A 27,262-nucleotide genomic window follows, 5' to 3' on the forward strand; every position below is an offset into this window, starting at 1 on the left:
GGTTGGGTCTCAGCCCAGTCTTTAGTGATCATGTGTCCATGTCACAAAGACTGCCATCACAAACTGGCAACCTTCTTGGCTGTGTCAACATAGAAACAAAGGAACTCACTGGCCATTTACCTTTTCTTATGGATTTATAGTGGGCCCATCAATGTGGTATCTTAACATAGCACGGAGAGTAAACTACCCTCTTGGTCCTCTCCAAGTCAGGGTTGAATCACTTTGGGGAGGTGGGGAAATTTCCACTTTATGTGCTGCAGCTGCCCTGAAGTTTAATAAAGGAGTTTATTTGCAGCTGACAATCTGGCACTTTTCCTTGAAACAAATCTCTTCTGAAGTTTCTGCTTCTTGTTCCTCATCCATCCAAGCCCAAGTGCAAATTCTGAAACATGTACACAGACCCTTACTTGGGCTTCTGCCTTCAGACAGGCTGCCTCCAGTACTTTGGCTAGCGATAGAGATGTGAGGCGCTCACTCCTGGTCCCATGGAGAGTGCTGAAACGTTTGTTAAGAGCAGAGTGGGTGTGTCTTTTCTGATGATGCTGTGCTGCTGCTAACAGCCAGACCGGACCTTCTGTTCTCTATTTGTTGGTTGCTAAGCAAACCTTGGCCTCACTGGGAGCCTGGAAGCTGGACAATAGATCAAGGCCCAGTGCTTTATGTGGCCTGCTAAGGCCTGTCATTTAAGGCAAGCCTCCCATTGATCCCTAAAGGTCACTGAGTTTACCTTCAACTCCTCCTGCTTACAAGAGGCTGAGGGGAGAGGGATGCAAAAAGAGGTTTCTCCTATTGCCTCCTAGAGTGAAGTCACCTTCTTCCTTAGCCAGTCCAGCTGCCCATACAGGCCTCATGGAGCAGAGCTCAGTCAGTATAGCTTTCTGTAAATAGGGCAATGAAGCATGGAATCTGAGAATTTCTGTATCAATCCATTAGGAATACCTCCCTCCACTGCTTCCTTTCCTCCAGTCAGATATACTTAGAGGGGATAGGGTCACTGTGACTTGAGTCAAAATGATAATAATAATAATTTTAAAAAGAACAGTATGAGGGAGGCAAGAAAAACCTGTTTTTGTTTTGAACAGAGCTTCTTTGTGCATTTACTATCTTCATTAACTCCCTCTCTCCCTGCTCTGGTGACGAGATTTGTATATTAATCACGTTCCATCTTCTCACATCCCAGCCTCCTATTGAGACTCCAGGGAGTTTACAGCATTCCTTCTTTCAGCTGCATTTCCACTCTGAAAGAGTGCCTGTGAGAAAATGAAACCTTCTTACTCAGCAGATCTTGCTCCCAGTGTTTGTCAGAGTCAGATTTGTTCAGTTTAGTGACAAATCATTTTTTATAACATTTTATTCCTCTTGGTCCTTCAGAGACAACACAAGTTGGATTCTATTCCTTCTTGCACACCAACAAGAAAAAAGAGAATAGGTGATTTGTAACTTGGTGCAAAATTTGAAGACAATTGCATTGCCTAGCGCATAAGTGAGGGCAGCACTTGAAGACATTGGGGTTGCAAATATGTGATGGAGGACTTAATATGGCCAGTTGCTATTGCTGGGGTTGTAAATAATCCATCTTAACCTTCAGATCTTATGCTGAGTTTGCAGAGCTATTGGACAGATAAATAATTTTGTTACTAATAACGTGGGAGTGTTTGATCTGAAATTCATTGTGATTCAGTAAATGTGGGTTCCCATATTATATTCACTCTCCAGAGCAGATCCACACTTTAAGTTACGAAGTTCTTAGTGTATTTCACTGAACATCTACCCTCAGTTTAAGGATTCCTGATGTACCTGTATCCTGACCAAAAGGAGGCACTCTGCTGCTGGAGCATGGATTTCCATCTCTCTAGTCATTCATTCCTCCATTTAATTTTCCCATACTGCTTCAGAACATGACCAGTTTTGAAACATTTTACCTTTGCTCCTACCATATAGATCATCAGTCCACATGCATCACTCTTCCTCTCGCCTTTCATTTTTCTTTTCTTAGTATGTTTGGGTCAATATGTTGCTCATGTAAGTAAAAGTCTAACAGCAAGATCCAAGCAAAGTTGGGACAGCTGTCAGCCAAGCTTTCTGCGCACAGTGCTTCCAAGGTACCTCAAACCTGACAGTCCTGGAGAATTCCAGGCTTGCTCGTCTCGTGAGCGAAAAACCTGCCATTTTTGTGTATGACTATGTGAGATGGGCACGTGGGGATTGGGAGGAGACTGCCAAACTCATTCTATTTATGATCTAAATAGAATTTGGATCCAGATACCCAGATATGAAAAACTGGGGCCTGATTCCAAGCTTGCTGTAATCAGTGGGAGTCTTTCCTTTGATTTAAATAGACTTTGGATCAGGCTCTTGGTGCTTTGCACTGTTTCCCATGAACATGCATTCTAGCTTTGTGGGACTAACAACCTCATCTTTCCTCAGACTCTAGTATCCCCTTTATTCCTTTGGTTAATCATCATTATTAACACTAATATTTATTTTTACTACAGTAGCACCTAGACGCCTTTTTCAAGAAGCAAGGATCCATTGTGTCACATGACATATTAAGTCGCAGGATGACATAGTCTCTGCCCGAGAGTCTTGAGTCTAGAAAAAGAATGGGCTGTGATTTGTACCTCTCTTCATTTCCAAATGCAGCTTTTTGAGGGTACATGTTTTTGGAGGCCCCCTTTGCAATGTGTTCCACGCATATGACTCCTTTACCCCTGCCCAGAATTCTCACCATGAGTCATGAGTACACTGGAGAATAAAGAAATTATCCCTAGAAACCAAGGATTTCCAAATCTGTGTAATTTTAATCTGGCTTTTCTCCAGCTGTCCCTCGGGAAGGTACTGAAGGTATTTATGCAGACTGCTGCAGCAGAACGACTAAGGCAATAGCCATCTTTGGAACCCACTACTCTTCTATTCTGTTCTAAGCAAACAGAAGTGCCACAGCCAATAGTATAATTCTCTGACTTCTGCCATGGCTCCCCAAGCCCTAGTCAATAAAGCTTGTCAGCAGTACTTGAGTTCTTTGTTCTCCAATGAGTTTTGGTCCAATGTCTGAGAGAAAGAAAAGTGAGTTTGAGGGAGCATGCAAGAAAGGCACTGGGTGTGCGTCATCATCCTCAAAATGAGAGCAGCTGGATGTGGCAGGCATGAAATCCTAGCAAGAACTTCATCATCTAAGCAGATAGGGGAAAGACTGTATTGAAGTGGGAGGGAGGAGGAAAAGGCGGAAAAGGCTAGGAAGCCCCTACCCCTCCTTTCCCTGCACACTCTTGAAGCAGATGCATTGTAATTTCCTCCTATTGTCAGTGAACCGAGTGGTTATGGTGTAGTGGGGACCCCTGGCTTTGCCTCCCCAAGAAACGGAACATTTATCAGCCAGAGTCAATGCCAAGCTGTGACCATTTATCACCCCTCCTCGGTATGTGATAATGGAGCTGCATGCTTCCCAGCAGGCCCTTTGGTCTGCATAAAAGACCGTGACACTGTTGCATTCATGGCAAACTTTAAGTAGTTTTTCCCTTCCTTGCTTCCCCTCCCACCCCAACTCCTTTTACTTTCTTTCCCCTTTGTTCCTTTCTTCAGGGTTTTTGTTGTTGTTGTTGTTGTCTGCTGCTGTGGCTACATTCAACTCTCTGCTTCTTTTCATTCTTCTCGGTTGGAAGAATTTCTCTATGAGCATCTCCCTTCTTTTCCTTTCTCGGGAGCTCAGAAGAAAGGAGTTGTTTTAAAGGAACTCAGAATTTGGCCTCTGGTTTAGATTTTGTAAAAACAATCCGTCACAAACCCAAAGATTAATAGAAGTGTGACCACGCCTGAAAATAATGGCAGTCAAAAAAATCCCAGTGGGAATGATTACTTTTTAAGCAAATAAATATTCTCCCTGGAATGTTTGAAACCCAAATTTTGCAGCACTGAAATTATAAATGAAACAAACTGACTTTGCTGATTTTCATAAAGTGAGAGAAATGCAAAGTAAAGAAACATCCTAACAGTGAAAAGCCAATGGGATTTCTATGGCGTTAGTAGTAATGTAGGCTGAAATTCACCATGGCATTCAGTTCCCAGTTGGTAACATGGAGATATATAGCATTTCCCTACCTTGTAGAAATGTGAAGATAAATAAACTAATGAGTGTTAGGTGCTCAGATATTATAGTAATGAGAGCCACATAGATAGATTTTCAAAACTGACTACTGGATTTGGACACCCAGTTCCCATCCTTCTCGACAGCTTTGAACATCTCAACCACAGATAAACATGCTTGTTTATGATACCACTGAAATAAGTTTGTTTAAGCAGACAGTTCCCCTCATGCCTCTGCCTGCATCAATGAAAACATGCTCCTTGGGTTTAGATTGATACATTTCCATAGCATAGACAGTTGTACGTATCTCTGTTTTAGTGGAGGGGAGAACTTCCAAAAGGTGTGACACTAGCTTCTTATCATCCTATTTAGCCAAAGGAGGGAACAATACAAGAATGTCTGTATACCACATAGACCTTGCAAATGGCTATGCCCTCCCCATGACAAGGCAGTTTGGAATAATGAGATAGATTTGAATATGGGTAAAGGACTGTAAACCTGGGAATTGACCGTGGAATAGGCAGCTGCAGCTTTATCTTCCAGTTAAAGGGGAGACAGGGTAGAAGAGAGGCAAGAAACCCTAAACTATAGGTTTAACAAACCATAGGCCATTCTGTTGTTCCAAGACAGAATGACCTTGCAGCATCCACTCTCTGAAGGCTGGAAGTGGAGTGCCTGATATTAACAAAGGGGATGATTAAGCTAGCATGTTTAGTAGAGACCCAGGAAAGGTCCTGAGTGGTGATCCTCCATCTGCTAGTGGATCTGGTCACGTGGTGCTTGGCTCCAGTGGGAGCAGTGCCCAACCTGCTAGGCAAGAGGGAGCTTGGTCATGATGCAGGACCTCTGTTAATGTGGGAGTAAAGCGGGGAAATGTGATTTCAAGAGGAGCTGGAAGAACCACCAGTGGGTGACTGTGATGAGATGACAGGTGTGGTGGAAATCACCTCTTTTTCCATGTGTTTCTCTCAAGTATGTGACCACATCACTATTGCACACGATGGGACAGGCTCAGGAGGGTCACTTCAGTAGCTAACTGAAGTGAAAGTGCGCCTTCAGTGTGCAGCCGAAAGCATTAACCTTTGCAGTAGGGGTATGTCTACCCTGGAATAAAAGACCATGGCAGGGTTTTGTCTGGCCTGGGTCACCTGCCTCGGGCTCACAGGGCTCAGGAGTAAAAATTGTTGTGTAGGTGTTCAGGCTTGCACAAGAATGCTGGACCCTCCCCACACTTGCAGGGTGCCAGTGCTCAGGCTCCAGCCCAAGTCCAAATGTGTACACAGCAATTTTACAGTCCCACAGCCCGAGCCTGAGTCAGCTGACCCAGGTCAGCCACACATGTTTAATTGCTGTGTAGATGTACCCTAGAAGTCCTGGGGTCAAGAGAACTTTGGCATGGCCAGATTAAAAGAGGAGTTTTAGACTGAGGATCTGGGCCCTCAGTTTAAAGAGGCTTGACACTGTAGTGAGAATGAGGGACGTGGTGGGAAAACCCAGTCCATTGAGAGGGAGCGAAGATGTGTCTGTGGGATCTGGAGGGAAGTGTCTCTTTGGGGTGGAAACCTGAGAAAGGCAAATTAAAGCATCCGGAAGGTAGCCCACTGGTTTTGTCTCCCCCACTGCCTCTAAGCTTTTGGTGGATCCATTTTGATTTAGTCTTTACCCACCCCTGGGAAGAAGGGAGATAACATAAAAACACCTGCATCATCCTGACTGGTTGGGCCAGCAACCTTTCAGGAGGTGGCTGCCATCCAGCCCTGTGTCTCAGAATGACCGTGCAGATTCCAAGGCGAGACGGCATGGTGGGCGGGTGGGGGGAGGGGAAATCAAGCATCCTCCTTCACCCTCTGTTTAACACTTGCCCCTGCTGGGAGACCATCTGCTGACAGTCATGTTGTCACTGCCTCCGATTGGCTCCTCAAAGATAACTGGGGAGAGAGGGAGGGAAGTGAGGCAGTCACTTTGGGAGACTTTGAGTGATGAAAAGAACATCTTCCCTTTCAGAGCTAATTTAGCAGTCACGGAGTGTGTTGGGGAAGGAAAATTAAAGACCCTGACAATGTCCTTCCCTGATAAATCTCCACTACAAACATGTTTGTCCTGATGGCTCAGAGATAGCTATACACATTGTCTCTCTCTACGGCTTTCTGAGTGAACCCACAGTCAATTCAATGGGGGAGTATTGGCTAAACTTTGTGGCATGTTTGGTTAAATTTAATTCAAATCTAGTTTTTTCCATTGCTCTGGTGTAGACACAATGAGTAGAGTGGTCCTGGGGTACCAGAAGAGCTAGGTAGAACGCTTTCCTTTCCTTGTACTGTCTACACAGGTGTCTTCAGATGAGAAACTGATTCCCGAGGCTACAGAAATCAGCCCTTGAGGTACACAATATTCTATGTGATGTTCATACCATTGTGGTTAAAGACAAAAGGTGATGATCTTATATTTCAATTTAAGAATTATCTTCCGATGATATAAGTTTGTGTGGCACCTACCACAATGGGCCCCTTGTCATGCTTGGGGTCCCTGAGCCCTACTATAATATAAACAACAGCAGTAATAATAATAATAATAATAATATTAATTCCAAAATCCTGGTCCTAATGCTCTCCAAACTTTGGGGGTAATTTAGACCCACACCTCATGACTCAGGCTCATCTCTAATTCTATAGAGAATCATCCTTTTATGGAGGGATGTTCCTTCCCTGTGTATTATTACTAAGCCTTTGTGCATGAAAATGGAATCTTTGTTGCTTAATAGTTTATCTGCCACTGCTCTTTATTCCTCACCAGTAGTTACATCTCTTCCTATATTTGTGTGTCTCCGATTTTGCTGTGGAGAGGATGATGTCACATGTTTGTTAGATCTTATCCTAACAGATAAAGAGGAACTGGTCACAGAGCTTAAAATTACTGGTAGCTTAGGTACAGGTGATCATGACTTGATCACATTTATAATGTACAAGCAGAATAAAGATCAGACCAGTAATATATATATTTGGTGCTTTAATAGGTTCAGTTTCACAAAGCTGAAAATAATTATGAGCCAGATCACCTGGAAGGAAGAATTTAATCAGAAAATGTGAATGATAATTGGAAATAATTTAAGAACACCTTACTGAATGCCCAACAGCCATTACCCCATAACTGAGGATGAAGGACATGCTGGTTAAAAAACTAACCTATTTTAAAGGGGAAATAAAGGCAGCTATAAAAAATAATATGTATAACCAATGGAAAAAAGGGGAAGGTTATAGTAATGAATATGAATCAGAAGTTGGAACTGTTGAAAATTGACAGGGGAAACAAAGGGACACAAGGCCAGCTGAAGAAAGGACACTAGAAGGAGTTTTTAAAATATATTAGGATAAATGGTATTGGTTCATTAATAGATGGAAATGGTAGAATTTTTGATAATAATGCAGACAAGGCACAAGTGTTCAATATGAGCGCCACAACCAGGGCCGCGATCGGCAGCACTCTGGTGGCAGCTCTACCGCGCTGCTTTATTCTTCATCGTCAATTCGGCAGTGGGTCTTACTCTCGAAGAGGGACTGAGGGACCCGCCGTCGAATTGCTGCTAAAGAGCCGGATGTGCTGCCCCGTTTCCGTTGGCTGCCCCAAGCACCTGCTTGGTGCGCTGGTGCCTGGAGATGGCCCTGACCACAACACAAGTCCAGTGATCATGATGCTCAATAATTGTAACTCCTTAGAAGGTGTGACATTGTGAAGTACCTTTCTAGAATCTAAAAGCGTTTCTGCCTCATTTTCCCTGCTGACAACAGTATTTCTACGATTAGTCTCTTCTTCCCTTGCCCGCAGTGGTGTCTGCTCCACACCTTCAGGTGGTACAGCTGAAGAGTAATGAATCCATGATGAGATACACAATATACAAGCATAAAATTGGCCTTGTTGGTTAGATGGGTGTAGTCTTAGTTTGGAGACTGTCTCTTACCTTACATTCCATCCTGGAAATTGAGATCCACTGGGACACTTCTATTCACAGTCTCTAAATGTGAGGGGACTGGTGTCAGGGAGACCTGGAGTTACCCAGTGTAAAACTGGAATAATATAGTGGTCAGTGAGCCTCAGGGATGGTGGGGCTTTACCTCTTTCTTATGTTGATATTAAAAAAAGCCTGTGTTGGCTGACCGCAAGGATGCTGTATAAGTCTTATTTTATTCAGGGTGTGATCCAAAGACATGGTGAGCATTCACAACAACCACTGTGTTCACTTACAAGAATCTTTAAGCCAGGGCTATCATGGGAATTGTGGATTCTCTAGATCAAGTCACCACACTTTTGCCTGAGGAGGTTGATGGTTGGATGGACTAAGACGGTGTCTTGGTGGAATTCCTGGGAATTGACTCTGGCCAATAACAGGTAGGGAATTTTTTGCTGATGTTATAATTTAGCACATGTGCTCTGAGATCTTTTCCCTAAGTGCTCATTTTTATAAACCGTAATATAAATAGAAGTAGTATTTGAGACCTCCTTGAGCCTCAGCCTGATGGGTCGCCATGCTCAGACCCTATTGCTTTTTAGAGAGCTCACAATTAAGGGACAGATTCTGACACTCTTACTTAGGTTCAATAGCACCATAGTTGTCAAGAAGTTTCATGAAAGGTATTATTCAGCTATCAGAACCTGGCCTGAGGTCATGCTTTCGGTGTTTTAGGACTCATTTCCACTAGACAGCCACATAAGTTCATATCTCGCCAGGTTTAACACATTACACTTTGCTCCCCTTGTGCTTTTTAGCAACACTGTTGTTAACTCCATATTTATTACCCCTTTCTCCCTATTTGATTTTGCTCTATCTGATCTCTCCTTCCCTCAGATATATTTTGTTGACATTTTAAGACGATGGGGGTTTTATTTTACTTTTCATGTGATATTTTAGGGGTTTTGTTGGGATTACTGAACAGTGTCACAGAGTGGGGCAAGTAATACATTAAATAATTAAGAACTATCATTACTTTGGAAATTATTGTTATCACAGAGGCTGTAAACTCTTTGGAGCAGGCACTCACCCATGGCCAATGGGAGATTATCCAGTAGTGCTTCCACTACAGGTTCCAGCCTGAAGCCTGATCTGGAAGGGATCAGGATATTGCAGCGTCTAGGTAGAGTCGGAGGGAATGCTTAATGAGCTTCTCCATTTGGTCACTCAGGAATGGGAGATGAGGAGCTGGGAGGCAGATGGAAAAGTCAGTTGTACAGAGTGACGGTTTCAAGTATTGACTGGAATATGGCATGCTTTAGTCATAATAACCGTAGCCCTTCCAAGGCACTTTCTTTCCCCAGGTCTCAGAGTGCTCTACAGAGGAAGGTAAGGTGCAAGGCTGTGTAAAGGGCAACCTGCCCTTACCTACCCATAATGAGCTTCATGGTGCCAGAATCCTTGCCTTTTATGGTGCATTTCCTGGCTCTTACTGTGTGTTTCAGCTTCTGGACAGCAACCTCCTACCCTTCTTCCAAGGGCATTTTTGGTTACTGAAAACTGGGAGAGGATTGGGGCAGAAAGAGGATCTTGATGGAGAGACAGCTGTAACAAAGGAAGAGCAGGTTGAGCTTAGCTCTTCTATACTTTAATATTAGTGGGATGTGTCTCCTTGCTCCCTGTGCCACTTCTATTGCCCCCGACTTTGCTTCTCTCTTGCTGATTTATAATTTTTTTTTCAAAAGGTACATTTCTTTGTCATGTTGTGATCTCTGCAGTGCCTGATAACTTTATTTTTTTTTAAATCTTTATCCCAGATGCATTTCTCTATGATGCTGAGTATTTAGTGGTTAGAGCAGGGGACTGGTAGTCAAGACTTCTGGGTTTCTATTCTTGGCTCAGCTACTCACTGTGGGAATTTGGATAATCACTTACCTGGTCTGTGCCTCAGTTTCCCCAACTGTAAACAGGGACATTTCTATTTATCTACCTCATAGGAATGTGGTGAGTCTTAATTCATGGTGTGAGGCGCTTACAGTTCCTCAGATGAAAAGAACGGCAAAAGCCAAAGCACCTAGGGCCTGATCCAAAGCCAAGTGACTTCAGTGGATCAGGCCCTTAGCTTTTATTATTAAAGCAGATAATGAGGGGAAATTTTTTTTAAATTTTGCTTCAGAATCACATAGAGCTTTTTTTAAGGGCTCTCCTCAGCCTGTCTTCGCTGGCACAGCAAAGGAGAAAGAGCAGGGTCAAAGGAGAATTGAAAGGTACCCAACTTTGTGGTAGATTCCCATCAGTCTGGGCTTCAGAACAAGAATTCAAAGCAGTATTGGCCTGGGCAGCCCTGAACTTTTGTTGAGTAAAAACTGTCCTAACAGCGCCATCGTGTGGCAGTTTGTCTTCATTGCCCTTGTGGTTTTGGAAATTTGTTATCCTTGCTCGTGCCATCAGCCAAATTTAGATGCCTGGGGTGAAATGCTGGCCCTATTGAAATCAATAAGAATTTTTCCATTGACTTTGATGGGATCAAGATTTCACTCAAGCTGTCAGTTTTAAAATGTTTCGGGTTTCAGGGATAAGGCAACATTTGTCAGATTTCTGATGAGCAGCCTAGGCTTTTAAAATCTTGTTCTTTCTCAGTATATCCTGTAACATCTACATTATTTTCATTTCTAACTTTTCCAATGTAGCTATTCTGAGATGCTGGGCTCTTTGACTCAGATCCTCCATGGTATTTAGAAACCGAACCCCTATGGCGTCTAAATACCTTTGAGGATCTGGGCCTTTGTTTCCCATAGAGATGGCCCCAGGCTGCAAAATTCAGATCTGAGTCTGGATCCAAATGATTCTGAAGTGTTCAGATGTTTGGTCTGGTCTGGGTTGGATCTAAGAAGTGGTTAAATGAAATTTAATGTGAATAAATGTAAAGAAATGCACACTGGAAAAAATAACCCCAACTATTCATACAATATGATGGGGGCTAATTTAGCTACAATGAGTCAGGAAAAAGATCTTGGCGACATCGTGGATAGTTCTCTGAAGATGTCCATGCAGTGCGCAGAGGCTGTCAAAAAAGCAAACAGGATGTTAGGAATCATTAAAAAGGGGACAGAGAATAAGACTGAGAATATATTATTGCCTTTATATAAATCCATGGTACGCCCACATCTTGAATACTGTGTACAGATGTGGTCTCCTCACCTCAAAAAAGATATTCTAGCACTAGAAAAGGTTCAGAAAAGGGCAACTAAAATGATCAGGGGGTTGGAGATGGTCCCATATGAGGAAAGATTAAAGAGGCTAGGCCTCTTCAGCTTAGAAAAGAGGAGACTAAGGGGGGATATGATAGAGGTATATAAAATCATGAGTGATGTGGAGAAAGTGGATAAGGATAAGTTATTTACTTATTCCCATAATACAAGAACTAGGGGTCACCAAATGAAATTAATAGGTAGCAGGTTTAAAACAAATAAAAGGAAGTTCTTCTTCACACAGCGCACAGTCAACTTGTGGAACTCCTTACCTGAGGAGGTTGTGAAGGCTGGGACTATAACAATGTTTAAAAGGGAACTGGATAAATTCATAGTGGCTGAGTCCATTAATGGCTATTAGCCAGGAAGGGTAAAGAATGGCGTCCCTAGCCTCTGTTTGTCAGAGGATGGAGATGGATGGCAGGAGAGAGATCACTTGATTATTGCCTGTTAGCTACACTCCCTCTGGGGCACCTGGCATTGGCCACTGTGGGTAGACAGATACTGGGCTAGCGGACCTTTGGTCTGACCCGGTACGGCCGTTCTTATGTACCACATTGCACTAACAGCTCATATTCAATTGGTTATCCACCATGACTGCTAAGAACCTTTTGGTGTCATTACTTTCCTGTATACTGCCTCCAATCTTGTAAGTGTGGCCTGCATTCTTTGTTCCTAGATGTAGGATCTTACATTTAGCTGTATTAAAAGACACATGTTCTAGTGAGCACAGCTTAACATACAATCCAGATCACTTTGTAGAACTGACCTGTCCTTATAATTATTTATCACCTCATCAATATTTGTGTCATCTGCAAGCTTTCCCACCAATGATTTTTAGAATTTTTTCCCCACACCATTGATAAAGATATTGAATAGCACTGGGCCAAGTACCTGTGGGACCTCACTAAAAATGATGATTCTCCATTTTTCCAGATCTACCTGTTAGTCAGTTTTTAATCAATTTAACTTGTGCTACACTGGTTTTATATACTGCTATTTTTAATCACTGTTGTGTGATCCTAAGTCAAATGGCTTGCAAAAGTCTAAATATATTCCATCAACAATCATTATCTATCTATCTATCTATCTATCATACTTATATGGCTCCCATTACCATAGTATCGGAAAAACCTCACAGTCTTTAATAGATTTATCCTCACAACACCTTTCTGAAGTAGAGAAATGCTAGTACCCCCATTTCATAGATAGGGAACGGAGGGGACAGAAATGTAGGCATTTTGCCCAAGGTACCCTAGTCAACCAAACTTGTAATCTCATCAGAAAAACAATATCAAATGTATTTGACAAGACCTATTTTGCATAGATACATGTTGACTGGCATTTATCAAATTACCATCTAATTCTTTCCTGTATCAGCCTTTCCATGATTTTGCTTGGCATCGGTGTCAGGCTAAACAGCCTATATTTACCCAAGTCATCTTGTTTACCCTTTTAAAATATTGGCACTACATCAGATTTTTACCAGGCCTATGGACTTTCCCAGTGTCCCAAGATTTGTTAAACATCAACTTCAGTGGCTCAGACAATGCCTCAGCTAATTCTTTTAAAACTCTTGCTCAAAATGATGAAGTATCAAGTATCAAGAAGAACTATTGTCTGACTGGGTAGCAGCATAAACACCTGATGGGAGAGAAGAATTGTCTATGCCGGGATTTTCCTATCTACACTCTTTCTTCTACCAGAAAAAAGGATAAACAGGAAGAGCTATTCACCTTAGTTTTTCCCTTCACTTCTGGAGTCAAAGAAGATTTTAGCACTGGCTTCCTCTCTTCTAGCCAGAATCCTGGGGAAATGGAATGGGTCTTCCAGTTTCCATTTCATTCTCAGCACTCCATAGTGGAGTTTATGGGTGTAGATTGGGGCAAAAGAGATATTCACCTACACAGCACCATTTTCTGTGCACAGGCACATGTGTGCATACACACATAGAGTGGTTTAGCTTTCTATAGGGATGCTTATGGACATGAGCTCCTTTCAGGTCCCTGTAGTCCCTTGTCCCTGTTCTCTTCACCATGCCTTGTCCCATCACACAAAATGATGAGATGTCATTTCACCATATGATATGCATTTGTTCTGCCATCCTGTAACTAGTCTACCACTCCTGAAGCAGCTGGAAATTTTCTATTGGTTTGAAAATATGAAGATCATGTTGTTCCTGGGCTGCTTTCAGAGTCCCTGATGAATGGCAAGGACTTTGGCTACCCCAGGTTCAAAGTGGGGTGATAGCTCCTTTTGATCTGGTGAACATAGCTCTGAGCTTGTTCTCTGTGAAAACAGCAGCAATACTGTATCTTTTCTGTAGAGAAATCTCATCCTCCTATTGCTTCTAGCCGGACAGATTCCAGAAGCCTCCTATGTCATTACAAAGTATTACCAAAAATCCATATTCCTTCAATGCCATGTGTGTATCACCCAGCAAAGAGCTAATATGAAACACAGACCACTTGAGAAACAAATCAATAGATCAGCCTGATTTTGATGGCAGATGCATTGCACAGTGAAACACTGTCTAAAAGCTCAATTATGCTTCCTTCCCCGCTCCTCACCTTCCCCGCTCCTCACCTCCTTTTTCATCAGTTAAGCTCTCTTCAGCATTTCTATGTGGACTAGTACCTAATAAAAGACTATAAAGTACCATAGCTTCCCTGGTTCCCTTTGGAAGGTCATTTTTAACCAAGTTTCTATTCAGAGTAGTTAAAGAGACACTGCCCTAAAATAACAGGTTTTGCAAAAGAAAAAATAGTGATGGTTTTACTGTATACAATAAGAACAGAAAGAATTTCATGGCCTTTCATAAAGCGTTTCTAATTAAAAAAGCTGATCTGATTGAGCAGTTTGAGGCTTTAGCGCTTCTGAAAATCAGCCACAAGATTTTCAGAACTTGGGTGCTGATATTGAAACACCTAGTTTAGTGGCCTGATTTTCAAAAATGCTGAGTCAATTATATAGATGCCTAAATATGGACTCCAGAGCCTAATTCTAGGCACCCTGTTTTAAACATATTGTCCTAAAGCTTTGGGAGAGAATTCATTGTTTCCAAACATTGCAACTTGTGAGGCAGAAAGTGACACTAACTATAAACCCAAAGGGAAACCGTGTAGTCTAGTTTCACTGTCCAAACAGGAGGACAGTGCAAAACAAAAAGTAAACACCCAGCATAAATAGTGAAAAACTGGATGAGTTGTTTTCAGTTTTATTCCTCGGAGGACCAGATTTTTAAAAGTGCTCAGCACCCACAATTAGGAGGCCATTCATAATACATTTAAAGAATTCTTTTGTTGTTAGAATTTTACCTGTTGAGTGTCTATTTTAAGTAACAATCAGATTATATTTCACGATTTACACATTTTGTTTTACAGGAACCTATTAGTTTTTATCACTAGAAATTGACTTAGGTTCCATTGGTGTTTTCCGTTCTACTAGCATTCCATTTTTAACCACGAGTGAAGACATTGCAGTACATACTATAGTGACTCCCATGCTATACAACAGCTGCCCGAATGTACATTGGGACTGGCCCAGACCAGCCTCTGGGATCAGGTAGCTGTAATCTGTCCCTTGATCCCCCTCCACTTCCTAAGCCAAGCAGAGTTTGGGTGCAGGTGAGAAGGTACTCCCTTATGTCTATCCTATGCCACAGAAGTTGGCATTACTCCCAACCATCTGTTGTCCAATTTGCTGTCACTGGCTGCTTTTAACCCCTAGTACCTATTTTTCAATTTTTTGGTTCAGACAAACAGAGGGAGAGTTTGTTTTCTACCCAATCTTCACCTCCCCAGCCACTGCCCCTCTCCCTTCTCCCCCCAGCCTTCCACCATGCTGCAAACAATCCCTGGTTTGTTAAAGGGCACAAGTGCAGAAGGCAGCAGGTATTTGAGCTGATGTGCCGATTCATACACACACATACACAACAGAAAAGGTCAGAAGTGCAGAAAATACCATGCCCCAGAGGGGCAGATTATAGAGAAAAGGAGAGCGAGAGAGAGAGAGGGCTAGAAGGACAGGAACACTGATGAAACAGCCTCTGTCGCTGCACTGGGGGCTGCGTCAGCTTCATTGAACAATACTGATAAGAGGTGATCTGATGGGGAGGGGGCATCACAGACACTGCAACAGCTCTGCTATGCCTTAGGGAGGAGGGGGAGGTGAATGGGCATATTTAGATCGTGAGCTGTTGCCCGCCACCCTCTGTGACATATTCCAGGGCTGCAGGTGGACGAGATGGAAATGGATAGGGAGAGGCAGGTACTCACTAGCAGAGTTTACAGAGAGCCGCCTGGGGCCAGACAGCAGCCAAATGAAATGGAAAAAGAGAACGTGTTGTCATTAGCAGACAAGGGACAGGATGCCTCTCTGGGCTCAGACTCGGCATCCAGCCTCTGTCAATGTGCTGAATTTCCTGTAAATTTGACTAGGGAACAAGATGACCTTAAAATGGCTAAGGCCTCCCCAGCCCCCCCACCTCTCTCCATTAAGCAAATTATCATTTACTGAAAAGAAAGGGACTGGTGCCAAGCCCCTGTTGCTTCAGGAAGCCATTTCTTTCTTTAGAAACTATCCTGATGTCAATGACTAGTGAAAGGTGGCAAACTGAGCCCCTCGTGTGTCTGAACCCCACTGAGGAGGAGCCAAACCAGATAAAGCTAGTGTAGCCCAGCGGAAACTGGTATGATCATATGCTGAACGTTTGCATACAACCTCATTCTGGTGATTCAAGGAGGCGGAGCTTGGCTTGTAGGGTGGAGCTTATGAAAATGCCACTATTGTTTTCTTCCTCCAATTCAAGTCACGGTTGAGAGTTAGTTTCAGGTGGTGGGGTAGAGTTAAGATTTCTGAAGGAATGGGAGAGTTGTTGTAAGGATGGTTACCTTTAGGATGAGAGTTCTGAAATAACAGCATTCTCAAAAGACCTCATACTTTATGAGCAATGAAATTCTGGAGAGTGGAGTTGATTGTATCGGATGGGTTTCCTTTGCTCACTGATGTATGCTTGATTGGATTCTTTTAAATTGGGCAGCAATCTTTGATCGTAGACCACATGGTTCTATGGACTTGACTGTGGACCCTGGTACTTTAAATCTAATTTATGCCTGGTTGAAGGCATGGCAGTTTTCTGATTAGCTACAGGAGCCTATTAGAAGTCATGCTGGTCCTTTAAGGAAGGTTCCAGGACCAGTACTGATGGTTCCTGGTTTTTCACCCAGAACAGAGGCCTCCTGGGGCTAGTAGTTCCCAGAGCACATGAGAACTGTAGGCCTTGCAGTGACGCATACAGGGACAAAAAGCATCCTTCTTTGGTTAGTGTGGGAGCAAGAGCTGTTTGTTCATCTCTCTAGTGAGGATAAGAGATTGGGGAAGGAGTCAGGTCTATGGCAATCTCTATAGAGAGTTTGGAATTGACCAGTGAGGCAGCCGGAGGGGGAAACTTGGATGTCAGGGAGTTTCTTGTTCAGAAACTATTTTGTGTGAGACTTATTAAACAAAACTCACTGAGGGGCTAGTGGGCGACTCTGCCAGTTTTGTTTGCATGGAGCCAGACTCCCAAAGGGGAAACAATTGTTTGGAAAAGGCTAGGGCAGTAGCACTTGCATGTGGGGCCATAAGATTCTTTTTATCATTGCTATTGCCAGGGGCCTCGGGTATTATAATAAATAAATATTAGCACTAACAGTAATACTGAGCACTTACGTAGCTTTCCATCCTTAGATTTCAAGGCTCTTTACAATGATGGAGAAATATAATTACCTACATTTTACAGACCCTTGAATGAGAGACCTGCACCAGGTCACACAGCAGGTCACCTGACTCCCAATCTCATACTCCTTCCTTTATAACAGTGGTTCTCAAATTTTTGATCGCGCCCCTCATCTGTGGGTCTGTAGTAGTTTACGACACCCTCCCCCCACCATACAAATACATATACCAATATATACAGTGATGGTGCTTCACTGGAATCGGTTTTGCCTTCATTGTTTTTTGACCCTGTTGCATGAATGAGTTGATGATCCATTGTAATAAGAGCAAAAACAAAACTGTGATTGTGGTCAATGCTTCCAATTAAATACAAGTTTTTTATTTTCTAAAGCTTCTCTAGCCCCTCCCTGCCCCATCCCTCCAGAATAGATTCTGTGCCCCCCTAGTTTGAAACCTCTGCTCTATACCATAACTTCATCCAAGCAACTTTCTGCCTCACTTGCACTGGAGACTTTAGTGTCCAGTGTGGGAGCTTGGATTGCTTAGTTTTTTTTCTATTCCCCACCAGGTTGTGTCTGGCCTTCTCTAGATATGGACATTTCCTGCAGAGGATTGTCAAGTGTATCATGCACAGAAATAAATACCTGCATGGCAGAAGCAAGAGGGGGAAATTACAGAGCTCAGTGAGAGCCCATTTGTGGAGAACCATAATTGCTGATCCATTAACAGCACTAGTGACTAACGGCAATTAAAAAAAAGAAGAGAGAAGTTGTGTTATCGGCAATAGCAACAACATGGTCTTTGTTTAAAGATTCAGTACACAGAAAAGTACATCAACAGGCTACTGACTGTGGTCAGGGTTTTGCGTGTGTGTGTGACATTTTCAGGATGATCCTTTAAAAAAACCAGAACTGTTGTTATTAATATTACTGCAATTCACCTTTTAGAATTCATACCGCTTTGCACTTAGAATGAACATTGGAAGGAGGTTAAAAACTTAAGCCTGGTTTCAGAAAATAAGTTAAGGATTCTTTTTATAGAGAGATGGGCAAAGCCAGCTGGCTAAGACCTGGTTCACAGTATGACTGGCTGGGGAGGATTGGCTGATGGGAAGCGACGCCAAACTCTGACTCTGGATTTGTGGGCCCATCTGGTGATAACGCATTTGAGATTCTGAATATAGGCTAGGGATTGACAGCAAACTGGCCTTTGGACAGTTCATGATGAAGGGCTGGATTTTGACTCTGGGATTGGGGGGCAGGTGATGTCAACTGGATTCTGGCTGTGCATGTATAAGAGAACTGGAGGTGGCCTGGTCTGGATTCTACTTTAGACTGGTAAAGTGGCTTTGGATTCCAGTCCTAGGGATCAGTCTTCATTCTCAACCATGCCAAACTCAAGCCCAGTAGAGCCCTGAGAATGAGGAGGAGGCAAAGGGCATTCCAAGCCAGCTCTCTGCCTCCCTGATCCTAAGGCTGGTCATGGGCTGAACTGTACCTTAGCACAAGTTAAAGCAGCTACAGGACTATTCTAATTTATGCCAGCTGTAATAGTCCCTTAGGGGCTATTCTGCTGGCCCAGAATTTCTGCCATGGCATGTGTTTCTGCTGCATACCTTACTGTTCCTGGCCTGTCCCTATCATTGAAGTGATGGGGAGTGGATAGTGTAAAGGTGCATCCTGTGCCATTTTTATGGACACAGAAGATATCTAACAGGAAACAAACTAGAGAGAGAGAGACAGGAAGACAGACTGAGTTTAGGGATTCTCTCAGCAAGAGGCTGACTCACGTTTCATTTGTTATGGAACTGATGCAGTAGCGAAAGAATAGAATTTAATGGAAACCTGAGACTCCTTGCTTCTTCGAGAGTGCAAGGGGAGTCCCCAGCTGCTCTATCAAGGGCAGCTTTAAGAGCAGTGCAAAGGGGGACTTAGTTTGTACTCAGAATCTGGCCCTAGTGTTTTACACAAAAGCTCAGTTTTTTCCAGTGTGGGGTTAGAACTGCCTATGTTAATAGAGGATGGTGACTAGATTTTTATTTTTCCATTGCTCACTTTAGGGTAATCTATTTTGTGTGCCCTGGTGATGGGAATATGTTCTTACGAGAGCAAGGTAACTAACTGAACACTGTTGCCTAATGTAAGCACAATCTATTGATCAGGTAGAAGGAATCACAAATAGAATATTCTTATTCTCTACAGTATATTTTATTCTCTCCCTATTTTCCTTAGAGGGCGCAATGATCTCCTGTAGCCACTGCTTGAATCTCTAATGATATGTAGTGTGGAACATGTGCTCATCTTACAGGAGCTGTGATTTTGGTCACGGGATCATGGAGAAATGAGGAAGTAGGGAGCAAGGCAAGCTCTAAAGGGAAAGCCCACTTTTAATTATATGCTTGTACCACTCTTGTTTGACTGTATTTTTGGTGCCTCCTAGATTCAACAACGATTGGTTCTCTAAATAGCAATAGTAGGTTATATCACACTTACACCAGGATAGTTTATGCTCCCAGCCTTTGCCTCTGGTAAGATGTGTTATGAATCAATAATATTCTTTCTTTTTCCATTTTTTAACGGACCAAACTCTGAACAGTGTTTTATGTTTTGTTCTCAGCCGCTCATGTTTCTGGGTTTTGCACTGCAGAAGGAGAGCAGAGATGCTGAGTTGGAAAAAGCAAGTTCTGCAAGAGGGGTCCCGTGCTTTCAGAACACAGGAGTCAGAGGCGTGAGTGGGAGCAGGAGAGTCACTATTTCATTGCATAGACAGGAAAAATCCAGTCTTAGATTGTGTATGTGACTGCAGCCCATGTATCCTGCCTCTTTGGCCCTCCATGCTCCCCAGAATGGTACTTTTATGACCGTAACAAGGGGGGGAACATGGCAAGAGAAATGAGAGGGGAGGCAGGGCTACACCAGCTGGTGCTTGGTAATCTGAGGCGACCTTCGCTGCTCTCCTCATTGGCCCTTTCCTTTTATGCCTTGATTATAATGCAGTCCAAATAACACTGATTCTGATCAAACAGGGGCTTAATGGAGACCTTCTACACTCATTGCCCAGGCTGAAAGGAGGGACTGCGTCATGGGTGGCAGGGAACAACAGGCAGCTGTCTCTGCGTCTGCCCTGAGCTGCTTATCTGCAGAGCAAGAAGAGCTTCTCCATTTAGGGCAGTGTTTGCTTTGCCCAACTGTGGAAGTGTGATAGGGGCTGTGATGAGACACACGTTCCCCTCCAGCCCCTTACGTCAGAGCTGTGTGCGTGTGCACTTGACTCTGCACAGACAGAATCTAGTCTGCGTGCCATATAAGATGGGGGCTTTAAGAATCATCTTATTCTTGCTGCTTGAGCATGGGTTTCCTTAAAGTCAGCGAAGCAACATGTACCATAAAAACAAATGCCAACGTGTCTTGTGTGCATGTAGGCCCCCTCCTTAGCTGGGACCTTGCTGTCTAGCGATTCTTGTATGTGCCCTAGCGTGGAATTGCATCAGCCTGACGGAAGAGCAATCCAAAAGAAAATTTTACCTCTGAAACATCAAGCCAGCACAGAAACCCATCTATGAATGCCATCCCGAACCAGATCTAATCAGTCTTTTCTCTGCTTCTAGGGGGGTTGGCTTCCAGGGAGTTGCACCAATGTAATGAAGAGAAGAACTTGGCCCCAGGACGTACTGCTGTGCCTTGTCTGTTGCACAATACACAATACCCTTTTTCTCAGAGATTGTACACAGCTGGCACTCATCGACAAACCCCTGCATTCCTCCCCCCATCTCACTCTTTGCACATGCACACACACATACAAACATACTTAGCCTGTCCTTTCTTGTGTCTTCATCAGAGATAGAAAACCCCGCTTCTTGCATCCAAATCCCTTCATTTCCTTTGAAAAACCAAGAGGAATGATTGGATTTCACTTGGTAATTTGCAAAAAAACAAGCGTCAGGCATGGATGCTGATATTGTTGATGGTGCTGCAATTACACCACGTTCCTGTCAGGAATGCCCAACTCATCACCCCTGCGAGGTTATTTTTCAGCCAATTTCAGGAATAAATGGCTCCCATTCTCTCCCTAATGGAAGACCACTTGAAAGGATGATTTAGTAGGCAGAGAAGGAGGCAACTTAGTGGGTGTCCTAATGACAGGTTATCAGGCACAACAATCCCTCTCACATTACTAAGCACTGGCAGAAAAACTCCCCAAAGAAGTGCTAATCCTCCAGCATCTCAAAGGGACCAGCATGCTCTGGAGTAACAACCCCTTTGGAGCATGCACTGGACAAGTGTAAAGATAATTTGGGAAGAGGTGAGCCTAGAATTTGTGCTGATTATTATAGTTGTTTGTTTTGCAGTAGCACTTTGGAGACACAGTCCTGGACTTGATCCCCACTGCGCTAGGTGCTGTACAAACACAGAACAAAAAGACAGACTTTTTCCCAAAGAGCTTCCAATCTAAACTCTTCTGCCTCAAGAATATTCTTATTAACATGTATTTTGCAGTGGAGCCTACCAGCTGCAACCATATTGGCTGGCATTGTGCTAAGAAATGTGCAAATACATAATAAAGGACAATACTTGCCTGCAAAACCTGACATCTGCTGGCATAAGAATGTCCGTACTGGGTCTGACCAAAGGTCCATCTAGCCCAGTATCCTGTCTACCGACAGTGGCCAATGCCAGATTCCCCAGAGGGAGTGAACCTAACAGGAAATGATCAAGTGATCTCTCTCCTTTCATCCATCTCCACCCTCTGACAAACAGAGGCTAGAGACACCATTCCTTACCCATCTGGCTAATAGCCATTTATGGATTTAACCACCATGAATTTATCCAGTTTTCTTTTAAACACTGTTATAGTCCTAGCCTTCACAACCTCCTTAGGTAAAGAGTTCCACAAGTTGACTGTGCGCTGTGTGAAGAAGAACTTCCTTTTATTTGTTTTAAACCTGCTGCCTATTAATTTCATTTGGTGACCCCTAGTTCTTGTATAATGGGAATAAGTAAATAACTTTTTCTTATCCACTTCCTCCACGTCACTCATGATTTTATATACCTCTATCATATCCCCCCTTAGTCTCCTCTTTTCCAAGCTGAAGAGGCCTAGCCTCTTTAATCTTTCCTCATACGGGACCCTCTCCAAACCCCTGATCATTTTAGTTGCCCTTTTCTGAACCTTTTCTAGTGCTAGAATATCTTTTTTGAGGTGAGGAGACCACATCTGTACACAGTATTCAAGATGTGGGCGTACCATGGATTTATATAAGGGCAATAATATATTCTCTTATTCTCTATCCCCTTTTTAATGATTCCTAACATCCTGTTTGCTTTCTTGACTGCCACTGCACACTGCATGGACATCTTCAGAGAACTATCCATGATGACTCCAAGATCTTTTTCCTGACTCATTGTAGCTAAATTAGCCCCCATCATATTGTATGTATAGTTGGGGTTATTTTTTCCAATGTGCATTACTTTACATTTATTCACATTAAACTTCATTTGTCATTTTGTTGCCCAATCACTTAGTTTTATGAGATCTTTTTGAAGTTCTTCACAGTTTGCTTTGGTCTTAACTATCTTGAGCGGTTTAGTATCATCTGCAAACTTTGCCACCTCACTGTTTACCCCTTTCTCCTGATCATTTATGAATAAATTGAATAGGATTGGTCCTAGGACTGACCCTTGGGGAATACCACTAGTTACCCCTCTCCATTCTGAGAATTTACCATTAATTCCTATCCTTTGTTCTCTGTCTTTTAACTAGTTCTCAGTCCATGAAAGGACCTTCCCTTTTATCCCATGACAGCTTAGTTTACTTAAGAGCCTTTGGTGAGGGACCTTGTCAAAGGCTTTCTGGAAACCTAAGTACACTATGTCCACTGGATCCCCCTTGTCCATATGTTTGTTGATCCCTTCAAAAAACTCTAATAGATTAGAAAGACATGATTTCCCTTTACAGAAACCATGCTGACTATTTTAATAGGCATCAGGTTTAAAACAAATAAAAGGAAGTTCTTCTTCACACAGCGCACAGTCAACTTGTGGAACTCCTTACCTGAAGAGGTTGTGAAGGCTAGGACTATAACAGTGTTTAAAAGAAAACTGGATAAATTCATGGTGGTTAAGTCCATAAATGGCTATTAGCCAGGATGGGTAAAGAATGGTGTCCCTAGCCTTTGTTTGTCAGAGGATGGAGATGATGAAAGGAGAGTGATCACTTGATCATTTCCTGTTAGGTTCACTCCCTTTGGGAAACCTGGCATTGGCCACTGTCAGTAGACAGATACTGGGCTAGATGGACGTTTTGTCTGACCCGGTATGGCCATTCTTATGTTCTTAACAGTTTATGTTTTTCTATATGTCCGACAATTTTATTCTTAACTATTGTTTCGACTAATTTGCCTGGTACTGACGTTAGACTTACTGGTCTGTAATTGCCGGGATCATCTCTAGAATGGCAATAATTTTAATTAAGTTAAACTATGAAGTTATAAAGAAGGTAAAAAATGAAAAAACAAAAAGCAAACCCATGTATTCCAAAATATGACAGAGCTTAAAATCTTAAGATATAGGCAAAGCAGCTGGCTAATGTAAGAACCAAATCTTAGTTCCAAACTTGACACTGGGCCCATCACTAGATCTTTATTGCTGCTTTTAAAGATCCAGACTAATATGGCTACCACTCTGATACTAGTTCTTTATGGTTCATAAAAGTCTGGCTAACTGTTGGGTGCTTATTGGAACCAAATCAGCAAGGTCTGAGATTTCCCAAAAGTGCCTGGTGATTTTAGATGTCCAACTTCAGACCCTCAAATGGGCCTGATTTTCAGAAAGAATTAAGCACTCACCTTCTGAGAAACCGGCTCCTACAGTGTGTCTAACATTGAGCATCCAAAAATTCAGGTACTCAAAAATCACTGGTAGGGCTGTCCAGAAAACAAGATTAATGTTTGGTGAAAAATGTTAAGGTTTAGACATTTATTTTCTTTGGGCTTTGGAAGAAAAATTAGACCTTTAAAAAATTTCTTGAAAAAAAACACAAGAAAGAGAGATACCAGAATAACCTATTCCCACTGGGAAGGGTGTTCACTTGGGATGTGGAAGACACAGGTTCAAATCCCTGCTCTGACTGATTCAGAGCAGAAATTTTCGCCTGAGTCTCCTACATCCCAGGCATATGCCCTAATCACGTAGCTATTCTGGGGTAAGCCTCTCTCTTCCTGACCAGAAATTCCATCCTGGACCTGAGGAAATCTTTTCCATGAAGCAGCATTTTTTTAAATGAAAAACCACTTCACTGAAAATTTCCTGACCAGTTTTAATCACTAGTCACTTAAGGTGGAAGTGTTTATGTGAGAAACTGACAATGTGAGACTTTTCTTCTGTTTCTCTATCTCTGGATAGATTGCCTAGGACTGGAATCCAAAACCAATTTACCAGTATATAGTAGAATGTCTTCTCAACACCTTCTCTTGGGAGACCTGGACCTGGCTGGTCTCCAAGGTAGGGCAAACATTAGCCAATCAGACCTGCCTTGCTCAGAGTGGGAGAGGAAGTGAAGGGCATCTGCTGCCCCTCCCCCAGGGTGCTTTAGCCTATTTTTATTTCCACCAGCTGTTCTTGCTTGCATGTCTCAAGTTGAATCAACTTGCCCCTTTACTCAGAGGATCATAGGGAGCTTGACAGTGCCATTTCCTACTCTTAGCCCAGGAAGGACAGAACTGCCTTGTTACGTCTAGCAAATGATCAGCTCTTTTATGTTTATTGTAAAGATAGTGGTTTGGGATGATAAAAAGCAAAGCCACTGATAGCATTTAAGCTCTAGAAAAGTTTCATGGGGAAAAAAAGAGCGGGAGTGGTTAGACAGGGGAGGGTCCCCCCCAAAGGAGTTGTGGTCATTAGAAGCTGCTGCTGCCTATTTGAGGGAATAGAGGACCCCAGGGGCTGTTCTTTAGCTGCTCCACCCTTTTCCCCTAATCTCACTCAGACAGTTATAATTTTGAGGTGTTTGGTGTCAGGGCGACGGTGACATTTGCCAGGTTTTTAGAGCAATGTAAAAGAACATATTAAAGCTTTGGTTAGTCTATGTATCTCTCTAATCCTGATCCACTTCTGTCTCTCTAGGATTAAAAACCATCCTGAGCTTTCTTTCTCTTCAGGGAGGTCCTATGCTTCATCCCCATGACACAAAATCCGTTTTTATTATCAGTCTGGGGCAGTCCGCTCGAATGGGCCAGGTCCTCAGCTGTTAGAAATCACTCAGCTCTGGTGAAAACAATGGAGCTATGTCACTTTACACTAGAGAGATGCATGTCTCATTACAGCTTCACCGAGCATCGGGGAAGGATTCTGCAAGAAAATATACAGAGTCTCAGGGGAAGGATCCCTAGTTTTTACTTTGGGAGCCCATGCTATCCCTCTCATACCAGATGAGAGACTTGAAAAGTCAGAGTTTGGGCAGGGGGCCTGAAATCAGCTGCATCTGCAACAGCAAAAGACATCATAGGAAAGTGTTAAACTAAGCTTCCGCCATTCTATTATCTAAAAGAAAAGAATAAAAAAGGAGATAATCCTTGTTTAAATATCACAAGCTGCAGCTGAGTCAGTGGGAGCCTTAGGCTGGAAATGTCAGGGAGGAATTTAGATTTTCGGAGCAGTTGCTAGCCTGCAGTTATCATAAGTCACTTATGACGACCCCTTGACCTTCATTGCCCCCACCTGCACATCCATAGCAGTGGGAAGAGGAAGTGGAGACAAAACACATGGCCCTAGCAGTGGCAGATAAGGCAAATTGAACAGGATCCCAGTTTAGGTACAAGACAATTCCCTTCAGGCTATGGCAAGGTTGGTGCATGTGTGTGCGTGCGTGTGAGACGGACAGAGAAAAAGATTGGGCGGGGCGAGCAGCACAAAGAAGGCAGGAGAATAGGGGAAGAAAAGAGAGAGAAATGGAGCCAGGGAAGGAGACAAAGGAAGAAAGCAGGAAAGAGATGGCAGATGAGGGAGTTCATGTGCTAACTTCTGGTAAAGGAGGGATGGATTAGCGGAGGATGCTTTCAGCATCTGATTGCTTTTAGAGCTATTTTAAAGGTGGAGGTTGAGGGAAAGGAAGAAAGTTGCAACAAAGCCAATTTTTCTTCTGCATCGTCTCCTTCTCTGGTACTCCTAATGTCCTTCTCTGACAACACAGCCACCCTTGGATTGCAACTTAGCATCTTACTGTCTTAAGTAGGCGGGAGCATCTCTACCAACTCCTCTTGGAGATTGGGGTGTCAAAAATTTCAGGCCTGCCCATACCTGTTGAACATACCCTTGGAGGGCTGGGCTTGATTGTCACCAAATCAAACTCCCAAGACCAGCTCTCAGCAAGATAAGAAGACATTGCTAGGCACTGTGAGGAAGGTATTTAGTTACCACCTGGGCTCTTTTCACTCCTGGACACAGCCAGCTGGTACACAGCTGAATGAGTCATTTAATGGTAGTGGTCTTCTTGTGTTAAGACCTCCGAGACAGCTCCTGCTTGGTGGTTTTGTAGCAATGGGGCACACATACTGGATCATCAAACTACATTACCTAGTCACTTTGAAATAGCCCCAAAGTGCAGTCACCCCAAAAACTTCCTATAAGGCACCATGGAGAATTTAGGAAGCTAATAACTGAAAATAAAGTTCCACTTCAATGGCCACCTAAATCATCCTTTGTTTTATTTTTATTTGTCTGCATTTTTGGTAATATTGCTTGGGGATGGTCTCTCTTATTAAAGAGATACCTTTCTTTTGGAGTTGAGTGATTACGGTCCCAATCTTGATCTTGCTTCCACTTGTTTTACACAGGGGAATCTCTGTTACCTTCAGTGGAGTTACTCCTATTTTGCATCAGTGTAGATGAGACCAGAATTGGACCCTATTTTTGCCTAAGGCTCCCAGGTAGGTTTGGGGGACAGCTGAAATTGAAAAGGGAGGGAGGAATATGAAATCATAGTAAGTTCTGAGAATGTTTTGTACAAATGCGCCTTCGTACTTCTAAAAGATCCTGATGGCTGAGCCATTACACATACCACAAGGCAGGAAGCATTTCAAAATATAAGTTGTAGCTGCAGCTCTGCATTCTGTAGCTGCATTCCATGTGATGATGTTCCTGGTTCTACAGCTTCTTTGGACCTGCTGGTATATCCATTTTGTTTCTACACTGACTCATTACTAGATTGGACAAAGTACTGGAGAGTCATAGATTTAGAGGCCAGAAAGAGCCATTAGATCATCTAGTCTGA

This window comes from Gopherus evgoodei, chromosome 4, assembly GCF_007399415.2.
Source record: "Gopherus evgoodei ecotype Sinaloan lineage chromosome 4, rGopEvg1_v1.p, whole genome shotgun sequence".
Lineage (NCBI taxonomy): Eukaryota > Metazoa > Chordata > Testudines > Testudinidae > Gopherus > Gopherus evgoodei.